Source organism: Scomber scombrus, chromosome 8 (genome assembly GCF_963691925.1).
Source record: "Scomber scombrus chromosome 8, fScoSco1.1, whole genome shotgun sequence".
NCBI classification, from domain to species: Eukaryota; Metazoa; Chordata; class Actinopteri; order Scombriformes; family Scombridae; genus Scomber; species Scomber scombrus.
In genome coordinates, this window is record NC_084977.1 from 21,719,948 (window position 1) to 21,743,337 (window position 23,390).

Genomic DNA, 23,390 nt, shown 5'->3' on the forward strand with positions numbered 1-23,390 from the left:
TGTTGCTTTTTTCCCCGCTTTTTTTCCCCTTACAATCCGATTCTCCAGCTTGCACTTTAACCTAGAAAGCAGCGTCGTTTCCCCGAGGCATCCATTCACTGATCAAAGTGAGTGTGAGCAAGGCGGAGGCATGCAGGTCAGAGGTTGGTTGTGTCAGATAGTGTACTGTTCCTGATTTCATCACAGGTTTAATGGTTACTGTAAAACAATCTGAATAGATGTCGTTTTAGGTGATTAAATGAGAAACTGAAACAGAAAATAAATACTTGAGGTTCATCATCTTGTGTGACAAAGTTTCAGTATGTTAATTTGTCAGTTTATCTGCCAGGAATCTAAATTATTTAGCACATTTTAATTTTCTCATTTTCAATAAGACTTTCTATGAAGCTCATCTCTGTAATGCATTATAAACATACTTATGATGCATTATAATCTGCTTATAGCAATGTGTAATTCATATGCTTGGTATTATTATAAGTATCATTATATGTATTATGATACTTGACCTTAAGTCATTATAAACTGCTTTATAATGTGTTATGATTATTGCTATAAAACAATATATTTATGAGTGCTTAACTATAACTGTAATTATAGTATATTATAACACATTATAAGTATGTTTATAAAGCATTATAGACATGAGCTACACAGAAAGTGCTACTGTTAATTCCTCTAAAACACAGTTCATAATAACAGTGTAAATCTACAGATCGTGACGGCGGTCCAGGGAACAGTGACCCAAAGTGAACTGTACAAACAACAATAAGATGGATCAACATAACGTTTGTACAGACATTCCCGAAACAGCCAACTCTAAAACTTTGTTGATCTCTTGAATTGTCATCTAGCACCATCAATAGATTAAAAATCATACCTAAATATTTCAACATGTTAAAAACCCAGACAGGCAACTTCATGACTCCAATGATCTCCTGACTTTTCCTTTAGCACCATTATCACGTCACAATAATAATTTCTCAACCACTTTGATTTATAACCAAATACCTGCATTCTCATCAGTCTCTGCTGCTGGGTTTGAAGTGTTCAGTGGGTTTATCAGAGCCATTTTTGTGTGTGCAGAAAGCAGTTGTTTGCTGCATCTGGAAATGGTGATAATGAGAACGGTAAGAGTGAACCAAAACAGTAAAGTTGTGGACCGGAAAACCAAAACAAAGAGCTGAAAGATGCCATGAATGTGACACAGAGCTAAGAATCAAAAACACTTCAGACACTTTCAAACTCCATTTCTTATACATCTAACAGTTTGTTTTCTTTACAATGAGCATTACAGCTGCACAGAGACTTTAGCATGACTGATTATCAGCCTTGCCAGGATAAGCTTTCATTAAATCACAGGATGTATTCAGGAAAATCACTTAATGCAATACTGCACTTTGAGTTTCTGTGTGACGCCCGTCCCTGACATCCTGTTTAACATTAAAATGTGAAGGAAGACTCCCCACGTAGCTATTCAGGTTCACCTAAACTCGTGTCATCTCATGACATTTGCCTGCTGTGTCTGTAATTAGGTTTGAGGTTAAATTAAGTTTCATCACTAAAATACTTATTTTAAACACAAAGTGAAACAACGATCAGTGTTGACTGTTGAGCAACGCACAGTATTTATTCAGCCTAAACTAACCACTTCTGAGTGCCTTTGTTAAATGAATTATAAATAACTTGTTGAACTCTGCTCTATTTCTTAAAATAAACCCAGCTTGACCTTTTTTTTGCTGTGGTATTAACCTGGTATTAACCTTCGCTTCAAACCAGACATCTATTTACTCACAGCGGTTCATTGCACCCTCCATCCCATTACTTAATGCTCTGCTTGGCCGTGACCGCTGCTGTGAGTCAGGTCATACTGCTCTCCTACACATTTCACCTTTTACCCAGAAAGCAGGAGGAAATCCCGAGGTGTGTGAGAACTGCATCAGTCACCACGTGTGCGTAGAAAGAGCTCTGAGCACTGATTTATGGATTTTCACTCAGTAATTATTCTGAGTTAGACGAGTTAAGAGATTCATTTTTGAAATCTGAGAAAATAATTTTGATACTTTTTGTATGATTATTCAAATGTTTTTATGTTTGTTTTCACATAGTCGTAATCCTCCATAAAGTAGTTGTGTTTTTTGTTTAGGTAATAAAAATGTCAAATGTCAGTTTTTGAATTTCAAACACTAAAATTGTGACAGTTTTAAGGTACCCAGTGGGTGTTTATGACATAGTTGCACAGTGAAGCAACGTTTTATGAGCAGGCTTCTGTTTTGTTTGCATCTTGTGCACACGCACGTGGATGCACATACACGTGGTTGAAGCAATACACATTCCTTTCCATTAACACACCAGCAAACGTGGGTGTAAACAATGCACGATTTAAATTATTCACACAAATCTGATTTGTTAAGGGATCCATACAATACATCACACTGAATGTAAATAGAAATGATTGTTAAGAAGAAAACTCTACAGGGCGCTGCAGCCTATATCACATCTATTGTGTTAAATCAGAGGAACTTTTACTTATATAGTCAAATACGCTAAAATGTGTTTTCTTCTCTCTGTTAAAGTGGAAACGGCTCTATCAGAAAAGTGAAGACAAGTCAAGGGACACTCAAACTATTTGTTAAAAACTAGACTCAAAAGAATAACATAAGATTGCAAAAAAAATGTAATATCACACCAGCTTTCTGTAGGATGAACGTTCATCATATTAGACATGAATATCTAACATTTAATAAAACACTGATCTTGATCTAGTACACATATTTTGTTGTATAATATATTTTTGGCCACTTGCATGCAGCAGACGAAGAAGGAAACACGCACTGACATGTTTTGAACGTGTTCACAGCTTTAGCATTTATTTGGAGCCGTGTGTCTGGTGAATTTAAGTCCAATATCAATAACTCTTTTAGCTCTGTTTTTGGTCTCCACCAGCTCCTCGGGGAAACATATGTCTGCTTGTTGATTGGTGTTGGCCAGGTTCACACCAAAAGCATCTGACGTGAAAAAATCACTTGTATCGCGCCGCTTGATCATAAATATACATTTTTGGATCATTGCTTCATTAGCTTCATTCGTGCTTGCGTCACAGATGTGACGTCCGGAGAAACTCGCTGCTGATTGGATGTCGCTTGAAACGTTCAATTTTTCCAACTTTATTCACGCCCAAGCAGGGAGTTCCTCTGAAATGATGCCAAACGCGGAAGTAACTTAAAACTGCACGCTATCAAAAGGCCACCAGGGGGCGACCGTTTTGGTGTCAAAAGGACTTCCGTCTCTATACAAGTCAATGGAGAATTCACTAACTTCTCACTTGATTTCTAACCTCAGTAAACGTTTTCAAAATGTGTTTATGATCTCAATCGCTAGTTTAAAGCCTTCTTCAATGCAGTATGATGTTTATTTGTGAAATTTTGGCCTCCCCGATTTGATATTTGACGATAAAGCAGGGTATGCATTAGGGCGTGGCTACGTCGTGATTGACAGGTTGATTGGTTCACAGGTTCAGGAGGGGGCCTCTTGCTCCTCCTGATGCCCATATAAGTAGAATCCGTGTTTATTTTTTACCCGGTATGCACCGGAAATTTTCAAGATGGCGCTGCCCGGATCCGAAACTATTCGCTTCCAAGCAGCAGTCCACAAACCAATGGGTGACCTCACGGATGTTACATCCATTTTATATACAGTCTATGTTCACGCCGCTTCAGACGCTTCATTCGCTCTGCCTGATATGAAATCGCGTGTTATCGTGCCATTTACATAGATTTTCTATGTAGATTTGCTGCTCAATTCGCGTCAGACGAATGCAGCTGAAAGATGCTAAAATGTAGGGCTGAGAGGAGCAGCAGCATCAGGTAATAATCTACTATTATATAAAAAATATTGATTACGGCAGCTGTAAATATTCATCTGTGTTTTATGTGCTGAAACGCTGCGCCAATTAGTTGATTAGCAGGATACGATACGATAATCAATTCATTGTTTAAGTCTTTCATCAAGATTCAAAAGATTCAAAGACATTTTTAATTATATATTTTTAATATATTTTAAAATTAATATATTTAATTAATTTTGATAAGTAGAAAAATCAACCCACAGATTTATGGTGAGAAAGTAATCCCTTGTTGCAGTCATACTTTTATGACCCCTTTACTTGTAAATAAACTTGTTTTCTTTCTCACACTAAACAATTGATTCTTTACTCGAAGGGCCTTGAAGCTGATGCAAATGTGTTTATGACTTCTTCCTGCTTGGCTCTGGACTCTCCCGCAGTAAAGAAAACATGTTTTGCTGCCAGCTTCTCTGGACTTTGATGCGTACTCAGAACTGACGGACAGGTATCCTCGTATCTCCATCCTGTCAGTACCACTCGCCGCTTGGTGGGGAAATGACTTTACAGGTTATTGTTCTGAAGAGCTGCTGGTGTTTGGCCTCAACGTTGTTTTTCCACTTGGGTTGGTCACCATGTACAAAGGTTTCTACAGGGTACCATGGGTTAGGGTTACTTCAGTACGAGCTGTTCAGGTCAATGCATGTGCAACATCAAACTGCCTTCAAAACAGAATTAAAACCAGAGAGTCACTGATGATTGATGATGAAGGGTCAAAAACAAAAATAAAAGGTGTAAAATGTCACCTGTGAGCAGATATTAAGACAAATGATGACTATAAATAACTCTTTATCTGGTTAAGTGTAAAAATGAGAATGAGTGTTGTGTTTTATAAGAATTATCATCATAACTGCAGAAAGTAATAAAATGCATTTTAATGAATCTGTTCACGCAAGGATGGAATGAGTTAAATATAATTTTTGTTTAGCTTTTCTCTTAAAATATGTATTAGTTCTATCTATCCAGCCTTTATTTGAGATTTGTGATCAAATCTCTCAGATGTATTACTTGGAGCTTCTGTTTTATCTCAGTGTTTGTCATTAATATGGTCGAGTATTGTTGGTGCGGATGTTAGATGTACAGTTTTCATTAATACCTCCATGTTGACACCAGGATGATGAGCTGCAGTCATCATGTAACTATAGTGGGATCCAAATCAGCAATAAGTTCCATCTCTTTTATCTTTCATACAGTTTGTTTCTATTTAAAGTTGCACTAATCACTATTTTTATGTTAATGATGGATTAAATCACTTTTTACAAATCATATATAGCAATACAGCAGTTGCTCACGGTAATGGGCCCACGCAGTGATCACTTGACTCTGCAGTTACCATCTTTTGGATTTATAATTTATACAAGTGTTTGTTGTGGTGAGTGGTGAGAATTTATAGGTTGTTTTGCTGCCCCAAGTGGCCAAAAAAAGAAAAGAGGAATTAAAACAGCTGTAATCTCTTCCATTGAGCATCCAAATCACATCCATCTTCCATTATCTGATGCATCTCCTTTGGCTCAGTTTTAGCTGCAATTCATCCATAAATTTACAGACAAAATTTCCTGTGAAATAAACCAAAAGTTGCCTATGTAGAGAGATCTGTGCAGGCCTACTGGTGGAGATTTTGTGCTGCTTATACAGACGGGCGGAGTAAACAAGAAGCAGCCAGAGTGATAATTTCCTGGCTTTGTGAATGTTTCACTGTAAATAAAAGCCATCTCACTCGTGGAGATAATGACTCACAGAGAGCAGCAGTGCCAGCTCTCAATCACAGCAGCCGCCCCTTTTTAATGGTAAGAAGTGTTCAGCTCCCATGGTGCATTTGGAGGAAAAATGTTGATGTTTGCTGCCAACAGAGTTTATAGTGAGATAAAGAGGAGAACACTGGAACTTGGCTGAAGGGTGGAGACCAACAGTTGCTCAGTGTTTGTGTTAATAAATTTACAACCTGAACGTATACGTAAGGTTTCTTATCAACACGGCCTTGAGTGGAATGTAAAGAGATAGTAAGTCATAGTTTTACTGTCTCAAAACACACAGGACCATAAAAATGTGCTGGACATGATATAACTGTTGATCAATAGTCAGTGACCTGATTTGTGGCTCTCTAGACTCAATTTTCACTACACAGCTGATATTCAAAGCAGGAAAATGGCAGCTGTATTATTAACCCTTTCAGCACAGTGCTGCACGTTGAGCTTTTTTTTTTCATGAGGGGCTGCAAATAAGGATTATTTTCCATCACCAATTAGTCTGACAATTATTTGCTTGATCGATCAATCAATGTGTTTGATCTATAAAACATCAGGAGACCATGAAAAATGCTGATCACAATATCCTAGAGCTCAACATGACGTCTTCAAATGTGTCACTTTGTCTGATCAACTGTCCAAAAACCCAAAATGTTCAAGTTACTATAACGTTTAAAAAAAAGCAGTAATGAATTCTGCAAGATTAGTTTTCTTTTGATTTAATCATCACAAAATAATCAATTATTATAGCTCTAGATGTTTCAGTTGTTTTGAGAAGTTAAAAGAAACAGAAATACTTTATTTCTTCTCTACTTTGTCTGGTAAACTGCTCTGGATTAGTAAAACCAACATGCCTGCTTTCAGGATTAATGTGACTGACCATATTTTGTTTTTGCAGTTAAAGTTAAGACTTAAAGTTTCAGTGGGGACGAGTTTAGCTGACAGCAGTAAAAGCCTCATCAGTTATCAGGGTTGGGCAGGATGAGGCCTGCCTCTCGGGGCTCGTCTGATTCACTGTGAGTGTGACCTTCTGGACCGGAGGTCAGGCGGACCTGGAGGAAAAAGATGCCATTAAATGTCTTGCTGCTTCCAAAGAAAAACTTCCTCCATCTGTATGGTCCATCAGAAAACTGCTACGTTCAGTGGGAGGTGAACACGTTAAAAAAAAGTTGTGTTCAGCAGCCGTACCAGGAGCTGAGAGGCTGCCAGCAGATAACACATATTGATAAAGCAGTTGAAGTAAATTTAATTAAATAGCAGCGATACCACAAAGTAAAAATATTCTGTAAAGATGTTGTTTTCAAATTTTACATACTTCAACATCACGAGTAAAAATCCTAATAAAGATCATGGCTGTACCACCTGTGCATGAAACTATATTACAGCTACTTTCTACCTGAGCTTTATTTGTCTCTAATTTATTTGATGTGACAGACTGCAGGAGTTTTATCTACAGGTGAAACTCCACTGGAATAACTATGTGCTATTTCAGTGGATTATTATTTTTGTCGATCTTTATTTGTAATGTTTTTAAGATATTTTACAAAAGAAGAAAGATCAAGAAATTGTAAGAAGAAGTGGAGTATTTGTGTTACTTACTCCTCTGTCTTAATGTCCATATTATATCTTAGTATTACAGCATGAAATTAAATGTATAAAGGCTGATAAAGTGTCACCCCTTCCATTTACTACTGATTTGTCTTCCAATTAGGTTTCTTTATGATCAATTTAAAGAAAATGACATCCAACCCAAAGAGAAGTGACAGCAGCTCACATTGGCTGGCTGTTGACCTCTGACCACACTCAAGTATACTGCTCCTGTTATTTCATAAAATAGCAACATTTTAGAGAAAACTACCACATTCCTGCCGGTAACCAGCTTCAGTAAGATGATGAAGCTGCAGTCAGAGGTCGACAGCTGGAGGTGAGATGTGTTTATTGACGTGATCATCTGTTCTATTCATAGAGGTGATCAATCAAAGCAACTTTGAGTTTGACATGACTTTTATGGAAGAGTTGGTTCTGTGGAAATATTTGAGAGGTTTCAGTATTTTACGGTTCCGCAGTGGAACATTTTGTTGACTGTAACCAAAAAAACAGCATGAAATTAAATGTTTTGCCTCTTCCATTTACTGCTGTTGTGTCCTCCAGTAATGTAATAATCAGCCATTATTATGTAAATAATCAGCTTTTGAGTACTTCCACAAAGCTATGGCCAAGGTGTCGGTGTTAATGGACACAGAGCAGCTGCAGTATGTCAGTATGCAGTATTGACATTTATCACTTTCTCCAGGCTGGGATGGTTTGACCCCAGCGAGTATTAAACTGTTGAACCCACCACTCTTCCTGTCCTGGGTACAGTGGTTGTGCATCATCTGTTTTGATAGTGTCACGTAGATTGCGTATTCATGTATATACGGTGTCCTGTTGTTTCTGGGGTCATGGTGACGTGCCAATCCCTGCATTGTTCCCACTTGTCACTGGCGAGCTGAACACTTCCTGCCTGACAGCTCTGCAGAGCGACACGTCTGCACCCTGGACTAACAGTGTTTCATTCACCACGACATATGTAACACATAGATTTAAAAAAGATTGTCAGTTGGCTTTATGCTATTACCAGTCGTCCCTGCTCCTGCTTCTCATATAAATCACAGTTTTCCCAGCAGATGAAAGTTTGAACTGAAGATGTAATCTGATCCTGAAATGCTGCAGGGATTTTTATTTCACTCGTTTCACTCAGTGGTAATCTGTGAAATCCACAGAGATTCAACTTCGGTTAAAGACATTTGACATTTTTGGCATTGAAAAAGTCAAATTTAGGCTAGAGGAAGAGAAGAAAGTCTGTTGGAACAATATGAGAACATCTGAACTCTACTTACTGTTTTTTCCAGGGCTCATCTCAGCAGTTTGAGTTTGCTTCAGTCATGTGATAACATAATGTAATATAACCCATTTTTCTGTTTAAAGATGGTATTTGGCATCAGATGAGGAAGACCTCCTTGGTCTGCTGAGGAAATCTGGGAGGAAGACCTTTAAGATGTAGTTAGAAACTCAGGAAAAAGCAAGAAAGTGGACCTTGAGTTTAGATGTTTTTGCTTAAGTAATGTTGAATTTGATGCTTAATACGAATCCTATATGAACTCAAAAAGCATTCCAAACAAAAGGCATGAGTGATGAACTTTTAAATGTAGAAAATTCCTTTAAAATATAACAATCCTTTCCAAAGAAAAGTAAATATTCTATAATAGATATTTTTAAAAACAATCGTGCCCTTGTATGTTGCGGTTATTGAAATTTCCATCTAAATAAGTCCTAATATAATTTCTTATTAATAAACTAGAAGAAATAAGCTGAATATAAGCTCTATTAAATGCATTTAAAATTAAAAAAGCGTCAGCCAGATGCAGTGGAAACTAAAACTAAATAAAAATGTCCCTGTTTCTCTGCTAGTTTATGTTGTTTCCCAGAGCAACAGATACGAACCAGATGCTGCACAGTCAGACTTCACAGCAGCAGTTATTTATTTATTTATTGTTTAGTTATTGTTTATAGGTCAGATCTAGATTAGAGAGGTGGCACAGAATGTATTTATCTAACTTCATGACTAAAGTGAGAAAAAGCTGAATGAGGAACAAACTAAACTAAACTGAAACTTAACTTCATCTGGCACCTTGAAAGTAGACAATGCATTTACATGCACAGTCAGGACCAGTAAAGAAAACTGCATGTGTGAAATTTCTACCTGAACTCATCCCACCATGATAACACGGAAATGCCAAAATTCATGCCTGCAACATTTGTGTTCACACCTCTAGACTAGAGACATGATAACTTGTGATTATGGTGAGATAAGTGGATTATTTTCACTTGTTTGTCACTGATAACAAATTGAATGATACACTTTGACTGTTTAAAGTAAAAGTGTATCATTCAATTTGTTATTCTGTCTTACATTTATATAAGTAAAATGATTCAAGCAAAAAAAAAAGAAAGTCTATTTATGTTGTAAATGATCGGAAAAATAAAACTTACCTAACCTAACCTTTTCATTATTTCGGGTTCAAATATAATAATAATAATAATTATTATGTGTTCCTGTAACAGCCTATTTCCAGGACTTACAGTAGTTACAAAGTGGTACCTACTAGAGATCCAGACTTCTATAATTGCTTGTTCCAGTAATGTACAGTTCCTTCAGTTTTAAACATGTCATTGCTGTGTTAGTTTGTTTTTAAATAAGGATATAGTTAATGATTGTATGAAAACCACTGAGGTCCTCTGAGGTCAATATGTATTGCTCCAATAACATGAAACCGTGTTTTGTATTTTGGTTTCAGGTACAGAACCCCTCTGACAACCTTAGACCTGAAATACAGCAGCGCCCTCAGCTGCTGGACGACACATATTGCAGTTTGTGAGGCTGTAAACCAGTGGTGGGCAAACTGCAGCCTGTGGGCCAAATCTGGCTCTGCAGCAAAAATATTTGGCCCCTTGATGAAAGTCTTGACTTTCATAGTCTACATATTAACTTTTACATACCTTTTCACAAATCTACTGTAAATAACAAATTAAACAAGAGGCTCCTGTGAATACCAGTTTTTTAATATAACTTTGTGACGTCTAATACTGCACTCACATGAGGAGGCATTAAAATATAGTTGTGAATGCTATTTGAACAGTGAATCCTGCTGAAGTCTAATAAATCTACAAGAAATTAAAGTTTAATGTAATTTCACAACTTTATCCAGTGTAACCAGAACAGATTTATAAATGTTGTTTTTTCTCCTCAGATGCATTTCTTAACTAGTTTATTCTTAAATGAACTAAAGAAATAAAAAATAAATAAAACATATGGTATTGCATTTCCACTGCACCCGTTAACGGCCCAACAATAAAAAGAAAAAAGAAAATTCTTAAAATCCTGGCTCATGGTTGAAGCTAATTGCTGACCGACCCTGCAGTAAACTTTCCCTCTTTCTATAATAACAAGTGGAGCTTTGTCTGGGCTGGAATCAAAACATCTAAAAACATAAGACACGTTGGTTGTCTGTGATATGAACAGACTGCTATAATCAGATTTATATGAGATGTTCAGACTGTCAGACACTTTGTAGTGAAAAACAGAAGAAAACATAATATAATATAATACAATGTAATTAAGGTTCTTGTCACTTTGGCGCCATCTGACCAAATTGGTAGGCATGCCCCGCCCCTCTGTCGTCACCGTGGATCTCCACTCTGATTGGAGGATTCAGCTGTTAGTCACGGAGTCCTTCAGACTGTGAAGAAAGCTTAATCAAGTCTGACATTTGTACAGAAGCCACCGGTCTGCCTTCAGAGTAAAAGCAAAATGTATGACCATAAAGACACGCTAACATGTAGCCTTAAAAACTGCACATTTGTCTGTGAGATAGCATATAATAGTCTGTAAGAATGATTATATTGCTGGTCGGTGCCATAAATGGACACAAAATGAAAGGATTGTGCATGTTTTAGTCCAGTTTTTAAGAGTCAGATTTACTTTAAATTACTGCTAACTGTTTTTAAAAAATCTGTTGTAATATTTTGGATTTTTAAATTTTCCTCAAAGGCAACCATTATCACTAAAGTGTACAAACAAACTTGCTAAAATGTGAAGAACATCTGTTTTCTTGACATGGTTGCAGACAGTTTCTGGGTCGAATCTCTGCGTGGCGATTTTCCAAATTGTAGTGAAAAAATAAGGCAAGGTATCGTCATAAAAGTGACATGACACTGTCATAACTGTTACATGACACAGTCATGAACGCGTCATAAATATTATGTCAATGTCATAAACGTTTATGACTGTTGTCATTAAGTGTCATTCGGTTTTTGTAATGACAAGTTGACATTGTTTGGGTTGTCTTGATTATGACAACTTGACATTAATCAAAGTGACATGACCAGAAGTTGTCTTTGTCATGTCAACTTGACATTAAATTTGTTTGGGATGTCCTTATATTGACAACTTGACATTAATCAAAGTGACATTATCAGAAAATGGACTGTGTCATGTAACAGTTATGACAGTGTCATGTCACTCTTATGACGATACCTTCAAGTAAAGTGTTACCGAAAAGTATATTTAAAAATAACCTCTATGTTATATGTTGGGAAATTAAAGAAGCCATGATATGTATGGTATATCGCTGGTGTGGTCCTTTAAAGTATAAAACAGTCAATTTAAGTAAAACAACTCATGCATGTTGGTAAACTCTAAAATAGGACTTAAAATATGTCCAACATTAGCTTTTAATTTGAAGCAAGCAGCAAAATAAGGCTGAGAGGAGCATCGCTGATTCACTGAAGTCCTGCAGTTAAGACAAAATCATGCCTTCTCTGACTTTATAAAGCCAAAAGAAACACAACCAGCCAGTTTGTTTAAAATTTGAGTGTCAGATAAAGATACAATTCAAGCAAATACAACCTATTAGTCAGAGCAAAATTAGGAAAAATAAATCTAGGATATGTATTTAAGTCATTCTGAGTATTTTCTCCACAATGAGCAGACTATAACCCTGTGATACAACTACACAGCAATACTGTTTCAGTACACGTCAAGGACCCCTAATCTGACAAAAATTGGACCCCCATTTGATAGGATTAGGATTTGTTCCTGGAATCTCCCAATTTGTAAAGACTTTTTTGCCTTTAGATGTTTTATTACAGGAAGTGTATGAAAACTATTATCAAATAGTCATACATTCTGTCATTGTGTTACCTCCTGTAACACCCTCAAGGACCCCTGGACCCCCACAAACTCACAAATAAGACCAAGAATACACATTTGATAAGATTTTGTCTGAAGATGTTTTCTTTTACATGTTTTATTACAGTAATGTGTAATTTATGGATGCATTTTATAGTGGAAATTAATTATTCCATGTTTTGTTGAGGACCCCCTGGTACTCCCTCAAGGACCCCTGGACCCCCGTAATGAATACAAACATGCTAACAAAGCCATATCTAAGAAAACTTTAGTAGAAACTGGGAAGGTGGTTATTTTTTTGCTCTTGTTACACATTATATGTATGGAAAAAACTGCAGATAAAAAAATTAATGACATTTTAAAAAACAGAACGCAATTGATGACATTTACAGTATTATCGAAACAAAATACACAAGCTCAATTATCAAGTTTAATTTTCAAAGCCTCAAACAGGAAACGGGATTTTACATTTTATTGGTAACTTGACTTCACTGCTGAGTTTTTTTTTTTTCTTCTTCTCCTCCCAAACTTTTCTTAGCTTCCCCGAAAGTCATGACAAGCTGCAGTGTGACTGGACTGAGCGAAGCCACAAGGTAAGAAAGCCGCCCGAGGGCATTGATCAGCGCACATGCATCGATACGCATTGATCAGCTGATTATTGGCTGACTTCCTGCAGAAAACGACTAATCGATTCAGGGTCCCGTGTGTGTTTTAGTTTCAGAGCTCCTTTTTAGTGTTTTTTTTAAGGGTGAATTATTGATCACAGCTGATGTTACAGTGTCTGCAGAGTCTGAAGGAAATCTGTGCTGTTCTTATCTTAATAATCTCAACATAGTTTCTAGTCATAAATTCCTTAGAGTTTCAAGTATATTTAGGCTTCTTATTAACTTTTATAGTTGCAGATATTGATTATTTATGCATTTTAAGGGTTGACATTTGGATCCTGTAACTCTCTTACAATTATTAAGGTTTTCCCGGTTTTCAATTATTAAGGTAATCCGTTAGTTGTTCAGTGAGTCACTTCAAGGCCAGATTCAGCTGAATCTTTTCTCTGCAGCTTATAAAAAATCTTGATGTGATCGTTGCTGCAGATCGTGTTCTATGTGACGACCACCAGCAGCAACACGATCTGCAGCAACGATCACATCAAGATTTTTTATAAGCTGCAGAGAAAAGATTCAGTGAGGCTATGATGGGTGGGATTTGAGGATGCCGAACTCCTAACTTTTTCTAGACTAAAAAACAGAAAAACTTAATCTGATTTTAAAAATGTGAAATGCAGGAAATCACTACCTGTAGCTGTGAATCCTGGAAAACATTTAACATGGTGGATTAATGTGTTTTGACAGTGTTACAGGATCCAACAGCAGCATGTTGCTTGTGTTTCTGGACCTGCAGTAGCTGATTTAAAAATAGCAGGCTAATAAAAGGTAATCTCGTCTTCTATGAGACACGGCAGTAAAAACTACAACAGTAAGACTCAAAAGTACTGAATTTAGTGTGTTTTCATTAGCCAGTATTCCTCAGAAGTACGTTCATATTAGACACATTTACAGCTGTGGATTTATGTTCAGTGCTAACACAGGAAGTGATGAGTGGCCTTTACAATCTGTCTGGTCACAATCCAACATTTTAATTTTTTTTTAAACATTGTTTTTGGAAAACTTTTACCTTTTATTGGACTGTTACTGTGGAAGAGGCTAAGATGAAACAAGGGGAGAGAGAAATGGGAATTACATGCAACAAAGGTCCTTCCCCAGACTTGAACCAGGAAGGTTGCAAATATGTGGTATGCGCTGTAACCACTTGGATACCTAAGCGCTCCAACATTTTTATTTTTAAACCCTTACTGAGATCTCACCATAACCATACTCATGTGTTGCCTCACCTAAAAACACATCTTTACCACAGTTTGATTGCTGTAACAACAATATTTGCCTAAACTTTGTTTTGCAATGAGCAGATACTGTAGGACCAAAATAATCCTCGAATCGGTGCCATGAATGTTAAGAAAATGTCATTGAATGTAATCTGGGGATTTTTGCAGATTGTCCAATATTAACAGTCTTTTTGGCGATAGGGAACATTTGCACAGGTGGAGTGGACGTTTTGTGATCTACAGTTTGAAAGTTGAAGCTGAATTTGATGCTCCTGGGTTGCATCGGTGCTGCTTTTTGTCGCTCTGTTGGCGTTATCAGACTAAGATCTCAACCTGTGCAGCCGGTTTGCATTCAAGTATGAAGCAGATGGTATGAGGGTCAGCATCTCCATGTCTGGGGCTGAAGTATTCAGGGGGTCTTGTTCTTGAGTGACAGTAAGGGTCGGTTTATGCTAGGTCAAAACTAGTCAGTACAATGCGATGTTTGACCACGCTGGAAATCAGAAGTGTTTACAGCTGGTTCAAACTGCTAAGTCATTACAGAGAGCTGGGTAAACATGATACCATCTAAATACTCTGATAACTGTACATATTTTTAGACTCTCCTGGAACGCTTTCATGATGTAGAAGTTCAAACCCTGATTCTTCCTCTGTAGCTCCTCATGAGGTTTCTTCCTTTCCTTTCCATCCTTTCTACCCTCAGCTGGCCAATCAAACCCCCCACCCCAAATCGGATGTTAGAAAGGTGTGGGAGGAGGGGGTTTTCAAAGCTGTCTGCCCCCTTTTGAAAATGGAGAATAAGATGGACAGTTGAATTGGTGCAGCATTGACAGTGAAGCCGATTTTGTATCCGAATGTTTTGGTGAAGTTGAAGCTCTTTATTTCCCGGTTTCAACCCTTCAACTGTTGTGATGAAGGAGTGACTCAACAACTGGACTGTAGATACTAACAGCTGAATCTAGTTTTCTCTTCTGAGTGTCTGAACTCAGCCTTTTGGACATGTGATGAGCTCAGTGCAGAACCACTGCTCACTCCTTTGTGTTTAAGGGTTTGTGCATCTGTATTTGGGAGTAGTCCTCAAATCCTTTTGGGAGTAACCATGTGATGTGAATAAAAAGGGGAATAACCATGGGAAGAATGTGGAATAAAGTTAATGAGGAATGTCACTATGAGTTGGCTCTCTTGTTTAAACACTTCATGTTTAAAAGAAACTGATTTGACATCACAATTTTACACGTGTAGTTTCTTAACTGTAATTTGTTTTAGACACAGTGATTTTCTATGATTTTGAAAAGTACCAAAAAAACCCCCAAGATATATCGATGAGCACAGGACTAATGAGACATGAACAGAAAGTCGTGCTGGAATCACCCTTTTAATTTGTGCTAAGCTTTTAACGACTTTCTGGAGCTCACTCAAGGGAAACTGTCTGCCTGCAACAGTACCCTGGGGTTTGACTTACTGCCCTCACCTCAAAAATAGATGGTCTGTAAGTTAAGTTCAGGGTGTCTGGAGGTCAGTGTAACACAGTGATACTCTAGACGTTTCCTCTCGGGCACTACTGAGAGGAATATATACATGCTGTTAGTTTTTCTATCACACAAACTCCCATCATGTGTTCTGAGTTTGGCCTGTTTATGACTCAGAGCAGATTGAGGATAGTTTTATATATTTAAATTGAATTAAATATGGGTCCGTGTGCTCATGCAGAGTCCTGCTGCTTGATAAAATACATGCCATCGTTTTCCATTTTTAGCCGTATTACGAGTGGTTTTAATTTTAGCACCCCAAGATTGTGAGTTACTCAACGCTCTGTGGTGACATGAAGTGAGCAAAGAGAGAAAGCTTGGCTCAGGAGCAACACTAAAAAAAAAAAAAAATAGCATGTTTTGACAGTGTGCTGGATTTGCTGAAAAAAGCTACATATTGTGCTTCAATGGCTGCAGAGGACTTGGTCCGCATATCTTTAGGCAAGGTTTAGATCCAGTCAGAGAAAAAAAAGATTGCCATACATTTTTACAGATACTTTTGGTCCCTAGAGGATAAATCCTACTGACTTTGGTGATCCTCTGATCTGTCCTCTAGTGTCACCATGAGGTTGACGTGTGTAGTTTTTAGTAAAATATCTCAACAACTATTGGATGGATTGCCATGAAATTCGATAAAGACATTAAACGTTCTCTGTCAGTATGAATGTAGGTTGTTAGCACATGTTAACATGCTAACACACTAAAGTAAGATGGTAACTATTGTAAATATTATCCGTCCTTAGCATCAGCACGTTAGCATTGTCATTGTGAGCAAGTTAGCATCTATCTTAGCAAAGCTTAACAGTGCTTCTATTATTCTTAGTCCTGTAATCTCATTCAACCTCTTCCTACTGGTAATTTCATGCAGCGCTCATGCATCTGAATATAATCATAATTTAAAGAGTCTCACTTGTGAAGAGAATTCAATTCGTGGGACATATGACATGAACACTGCAGCAGCTTGTGTCATCTTTATTAGGCATCATTTAAATTAGGATAATTTTTGTCAGGATAATTTCAGGCACATCTCCTTAAGCGTGAACTCTACCTTCTGCTGTAGATACAGACGTCAGGTTGCAGAGAGCGAACTGACATTTGCACCCAGTTTATTCAACAGCCTCATAGCCAAATACAATTTTTCAATCAGTGAATTAGATGTTTTTCTGTTTCTCTTTGATCATTGCAGATCAGAAAGGATGATAAACATGAGCGTGTTATATTATGGAGTTTGCTGACATCACCTCACTGGATTCAATTGTACTGAATATTTGGGCAGTTTTAACACTTTCAGTCAGAGTTTGTTTATTAAAGCACTGAGTTGATATCCTCTCATAACAATCACAGCAGTAACAACAGGAGAAACCTTTCAAAGGTTCCCAAACATTTTCATTCTCTGCTCTATGAAAGTCAAAGTGGTTTGTTTGCCTTTTTAAATTCAAGAATTTTTTTTGTTCCTCAGGCAACAATTAGTTTTAAGTGTTGGGCCTGTGTGTGGAACCTGATAGCAGCGGGCTTTCATGATAATTAGCAGGCATCCAGGCTTTGAAAATGGAAAATTGCACTTTCTACTTCATGCCAGCTTGTCTGATTGGAGTGACTTTACAAATTGCCCCTGAAAGGAGAAGTTCTTCAGAGGTTCGGTTCATTGTTGAAGAGAGGCAGCTGCCATTTTTAAAAATGTAGTTCTAATTATTAACAGGCAGAAAAGTTCTTGTCTTTATTTGATTCATCTATCTTAGTTTATTGTTCTTTTTTTGTAGCAGATAACATTTACAATAATTTTAAAAACAATGCCACCAAAGTTGACTTCTAGCTGGACAGGAAGTACGGAGCCATAACAATACAACACAACTGTATACAGCAGAATAATAAATGGGTAATACACAAATATTTAATGGTATAATGTGGGAGACGGAGGTAGGCCATAGTTTCCAGCATTTCTTAAATGTGGCGAGACACTTTTAAGACTTAAACTAACTATTATTTTCATAATTGATTGTGTTTTATGTTTTACCATTAATAGGATAATAGTTTTGTGCGATAATTTTTAGATCTAAAACCCAAAGATGTTTAAAGATATTTAGTTTTCTGTAGTGTCAACACAACGAAAAGTAGCTAAATCCCACACTTCCCACACAAAAGACACAAAGTTAACGCAATTTTGCTTGGAAATGTACTTTCCATTGTGAAAATAGTTCCAAATTAAATGTTCTATTTATCAACTAATATTTGCAGCTGTGGATATTTTATATTTACTATAACTATCAGTGGCTCCATTCATAATTCCATTTGCCTCCTGAGCCTCGATCATTGCTTATTTGCCTTTGGAAAACGATTTACGTAATTTTGGAGTTCATACTTAATTTTTAACTCAATCGTCTGCAGATTGAGTTTGAATTTTATCGTTACATGGCGATATCAGACATGTTTTAAATCCTCTTAAGATGCCCTTAGCCTTTGAATAAATTCAATCAATAGTGATCTTTTCTTCCAATGTAATAATTCGGTCTTCTTTTTTTTTATTATCAGTAATATACAAGAGTCACATTAGACATCACAGCTTGTAGTGAAGTGATATATCAGCCTAAATAATAGGAAATAGTGTTAAACTTCGGAGATAACATGTTGGCCATGTTATTGACCTTTGTAAAAAAATATGAGCATCTCAGGCTCATTGATAGTATCTTAATATAATGAGATAATTGGTGTATGTGTCGCTGAGAAGAAAACAGGAGATAATTAAATGTTTAAGTTGTGATCTGCAGATAACAGACCACCCTTGTATTCTGTAGATAGCGGCTGAAAGTGAACTTCATGTACTGATTGCTGTAAATGGGAAAGGAAGATTAGCCAAAGGTCGTCTCTGAATGCGTCTATAGTCAGCTCGAGCTTGAGGTTGTGGATTCCTTATCTCAAACTCTAAAGCTGAGCACAAACTCTTTTTTCAGAGAGGTGTTGCAACCTAATGAAAAACATTTGTAAGTATTTAAAAGGTAATTAGAAGATAAGGCTGGTGATATTCCATATTTTTGTTGTTGTCAACAAATCCTAAGAAAAGACCAAAACCAACAATGCATTATCCCATCTCTCAATACCTTGCGACTTGCAAAGAGGAATTTTACATCTACTTCCAAGTTGTAATTACAGCTGGGAAACTTTTTACTTTGCTGAAAGCTACGATGTGTCAAACTTGGCTCTTCAATATATGGAAGGGCATGAAAGTCAAACAAATGGGGATGCCTCGTATCAGCCAAAGTTTGTTGTTAAGGTGATTAAGCCAAAATGGTATTAGTGTTAAATCGTCGATGACCAATAGCTGTCTTCAGTCGTCAGGTAACGAGAGCATTTGTTTATTGTAAACATGGGAATCTTTCCCATTTTCTACCCTCCATCACATATGACGTGAACGCTGCAGCTACTTGTTTTGTCTTCGTTTGGCATCAAGCACATCTCCTTCAGCGTGAACTCCACCTTCTGCTGTAGATACAGACGTCAGGTTGCAGAGAGCGAACTGACATTTGCACCCTCGCACAACCTTATAGCCAAATAGGATTTTTCAATTACTGAATTTTTGGCCACTTTAACAATGTCTGGTAAAAGTAGAGCTATTTCTTTGCTGGTTTAAGGAGGAAGTTTGTTTATTAAAACACTAAGCTGATAACCTCTGATAACAATCAGAGCAGTAATGCTAAGAGAAACCTTTCAAAGGTTCCCAAACATTTTCATTCTCTGCTCTACGAAAGTCAAAGTGGTTTGTTTGCCTTTTTAAATTCACAATTTTTTTTCCTGAGGCAACAATTAGTTTTAAGTGTTGGGCCTGTGTGTGGAACCTGATAGCAGCGGGCTTTCATGATAATTAGCAGGCATCCAGGCTTTGCAAATGGAAATTGGCAGTTTCTACTTCATGCCAGCTTGTCTGATTGGAGTGACTTTACAAATTGCCCCTGAAAGGAAATGTTCTTCAGAGGTTCAGCTCAGTGTTGAAGAGACGCAGCTGCCATTTTTAAAAATGTAGTTCTAATTATTAACAGGCAGAAAAGTTCTTGTCTTTATTTGATTCATCTATTTTAGATTATTGTTCTTCTTTTTGTAGCAGATAACATTTACAATCATTTGGAAACAATGGCACCAAAGTTGGCTTCAAGCTGGACAGGAAGTACAGAGCCATCACAATACAACACAACTGTATACAGCAGAATATAATAAATGGGAAATACACAAATATTTAATGGTACAATGAAAGCAACTGTGGGAGTTTCCAGCATTTCTTAAATGTGGCGAGACACTTTTAGGACTGCAACAAACAATTATTTTAATATTTGATTAATCTGCTGTGTTTTGTCATGTTTTTCAAGTAATATAATAATAGTTTTTCTCTTCTAAATGTTTGATAGTAGTGAAGTTGTCGTCCACAATTTGCTAGAGTCTTAAAATGTTTTTGCCTGACAGTCTAAAACCCAAAGCTGCTTAATGATATTAGTCTATTGTGAACACAGTTGCAGATTAAATACTCTATCGACACATTTTTCCAGCTCTAAAAAGTTTATCTATAAGAACTACGAGTGGATCCGTTGTTCATAATTTTTGTTCCCTCCTCACAGCACTTTAAACAGATTGTACTCATTTCTTTTTAACACAGTTCTATGTAGTTTTTACCTGTTGGACGGCTGCAGAGTTACACAGAGTCAAAAATGACTAGACCAGCCACGTAAAAATAGAGATAAGCAGCGTGATGTTCACGTGGCTTCAGTGCTCAGTTGATTATAATGGACGTGTTCTGCTGTGGTGGAGTTCGTATTTACTTTTTAAGCCAATTATCTGCAGATTGAGTTTACATTTTATTGTTACTTGGAGATATCTGACATCCTCTCAAGATCCTCTTAGCCTTTTGAATACATTCAATCAATAGTGATCTTTCCTTTTGAACAAAATAATTCTGTCAACTTTTATTATTATCGGTAATATAAAACAGTTACATTAGATCTCACAGCTGGAAGTGATATTTCAGCTTTAATCATAGGAAATAGTGTTTAATCTTTGGAGATAACATGATAACAGACTCACTGATTGTATCTTAATATAATGAGATAATTAGTGTATGTGTCGCTGAGAAGAAAACAGGAGATAATTAAATGTTTAAGTTTTGATATCTGCAGATAACAGACCACCCTTGTATTCTGTAGATAGCGGCTGAAAGTGAACTTCATGTACTGATTGCTGTAAATGGAAAAGGAAGATTAGCCAAAGGTCGTCTCTGAATGTGTCTATAGTCAGCTCGAGCTTGAGGTTGTGGATTCCTTATCTCAAACTCTGAGGCAAACTCTTTCTTTTTTTTTTTTTTCAGAGAGGTGGCGCAACCTAATGAGAAAACATTTGTAAATATTTACAAGATTATCAGAAGATAATTTTTGTTATTGTCAACAAATCTAAGCTAAAACAGCTGGGCACTGTAGCAAATATTACTCATGTTGGGGACTATTTTCACCGGCGGATGCATGTTCAGCATTAGTGAGTATTTATAGCAGCAGGATTAATTTAAAATAAACTACAGTACTCATGTTCAGTGTAATAGAACATGTCATCATGTCAGTGCAATGGTGTGGCCCACTGATGTATTAAAGTCTGATTAATCCATTGTTGGTTTTTGTCTTTTCATGAGTCGTGTTGGCGATAAGAAATGTATAGAATATCATCAGATTTATACTTTAATTTTTTTGTAAATTAAAGTATAAAATGTTACAACAATGAGAGTCTCTTAGCTTTGTATCTACAGTTGATTGTGAAGGGTTTGTACTCCTTTACTAAATAAAAATGTGGGAAAACAAAAGGGGATAAAAGTGCAGATTCATAATTTATATGAGTTTCTGTGTGGTCCCCTACTGTGAGCCAATCAGATGCTCTGCTTGCTGCTATCTCCACTTCATGAGAAACGCTGAATGAAAAACACAAGGCTAAAAATACCAACGTCATCTAAAGTACTGGCAGGGCTTGGGAAAGAGGCACTAATCAAACCCAGTGCTCTAACTTCATGGTGGGAAATCACCAAACCAAACCAAACACGGCTAGATTCGGCTGCATCTGGTGAAACTGTTTACTCTATCAGACACTTTGCCAAGCAACATATGATCATTTAGAGGTTATCATAATTTACCCTTGAAGGCTTTTTGGCTTGAAAATATTGAAAGTAGCAGACTAGTTTTGAGTTAAACTAAACCGCTGTGTCCTGAATGCCATAAAGGTCAGATTCCCGCTATGCCAAACTGACCGCTTCTCTCTCGATGAACCAAACCACGTCTGGTTTTAGAAACACTGCATGTCACTGTGATCCCGCAAACCTTTGAACCCAGTTTTCATTTTTGGATCACACAATGAAAGTTTTGTTTGACACTGAAGTCAGATGCTCCTCCTAGTTTGAAGTTATATTCAAACATTCTCTGACGCTGGCTCGAGGCTGCTGTCACTGTCTTTGCTTTTTAAATCTGATGCCTGAGAAACGTCTGAGGGCAAAGTGAGGGTGAGGCCTCGAACTCAACCTCTAAGCAGGAGCCTGGTTTCTTAAAACCATCGCTGAACACAGATCACCTCTGTTCCCCTGGCTCATAATGGAACAAATGTTGTGTTTAGCACTGAAGTACCTGTGGAAAAGCACCCCTGCCCAATGAAGTCATGTAAGAAGGTCGAATGAGGCACCAACATTGTTATGTTAAGTTCTCACTGCAGCCACACATGCTGAAATGTCAACAGTCAAACCTTTTGTATGTTTTCCTTCTCATAATCAGGTTGTGTTGTTCCCTGTCTTCTTAGACAGTTCGACATAAAGGACAAGCTAGCCTGGTTCTTTTGAAAGATATCAAAATCCACCTCCCAGCACCTCTAAAACTCAATAATTCTCATGTTGCATTTCCTTTATTTAATACAAACATGAATGTAAAATTAGAATTTCAGTTTTGTGAGTTACGTGTTGTTACTATTTCTTGGTGAACCACAGATGGGTACAGTGATTTTCTTGAGTCTTGTTATCACATGAAGTTGGCAGACAAACAGCGGAGATAAACTGAAATATTCCTTGTAAAGAGTTAAAGTTATTTTTCTTAGAATAAAGTTAGCATATAAGTTATGCTTGCAAGTCAGTAGTCCAGGCTTCAACCTGCTCTGAGTTCTACCTCGTCAACAAGCTTATGCTGGCTCATCATCAGTGTCTATGAACGGTGGTCGCAGGTTACGTTGCAAAGGGTGTTGCTAAAGTTTTTCCATGTGTTGTCTCCATTGTCCACTGTCATATTTCAGATTACATTTTGGCTCAAACATGCACAGATGTATTTGAGAAGTTGACATTTTGAGCGAAGAATGAGGAAAATGTATTGAAATCCTGCTACTGTAGTTTGTTTCATGGTTTAGCCAAAACCCAAACGGCTGGAAGTTGACTGTGACACGGCTTCCTGAAACTGGCCAATCAGAACAGAGCAGGCTCATCAGGAGGGGGGGGGGGGGTTTCGGCTGAGCTGAGGAGCTGAAACGGCTGAAACAGCCTGTTTCGGCTGAGCTGAGGAGCTGCATAAAGAGCCAATATAAAATAAATCGTTTTTTGAACTTTAAATCACACAAAGAT

The 23,390-nt window shown here is 37.2% G+C and overlaps 1 protein-coding gene across 1 annotated transcript in view; it reads left to right on the forward strand.

Moving 5' to 3' along the window:
* The first annotated feature begins 12,954 nt into the window (after positions 1 to 12,954).
* kank3 (KN motif and ankyrin repeat domains 3) overlaps positions 12,955 to 23,390 on the forward strand; it is a 35,250-nt gene continuing 24,814 nt past the window's right edge. The window contains exon 1 of the mRNA XM_062424604.1: positions 12,955 to 12,966. The gene's annotated coding sequence lies outside the window, so the exon portion shown is untranslated. The remainder of the gene's footprint in view (positions 12,967 to 23,390) is intronic.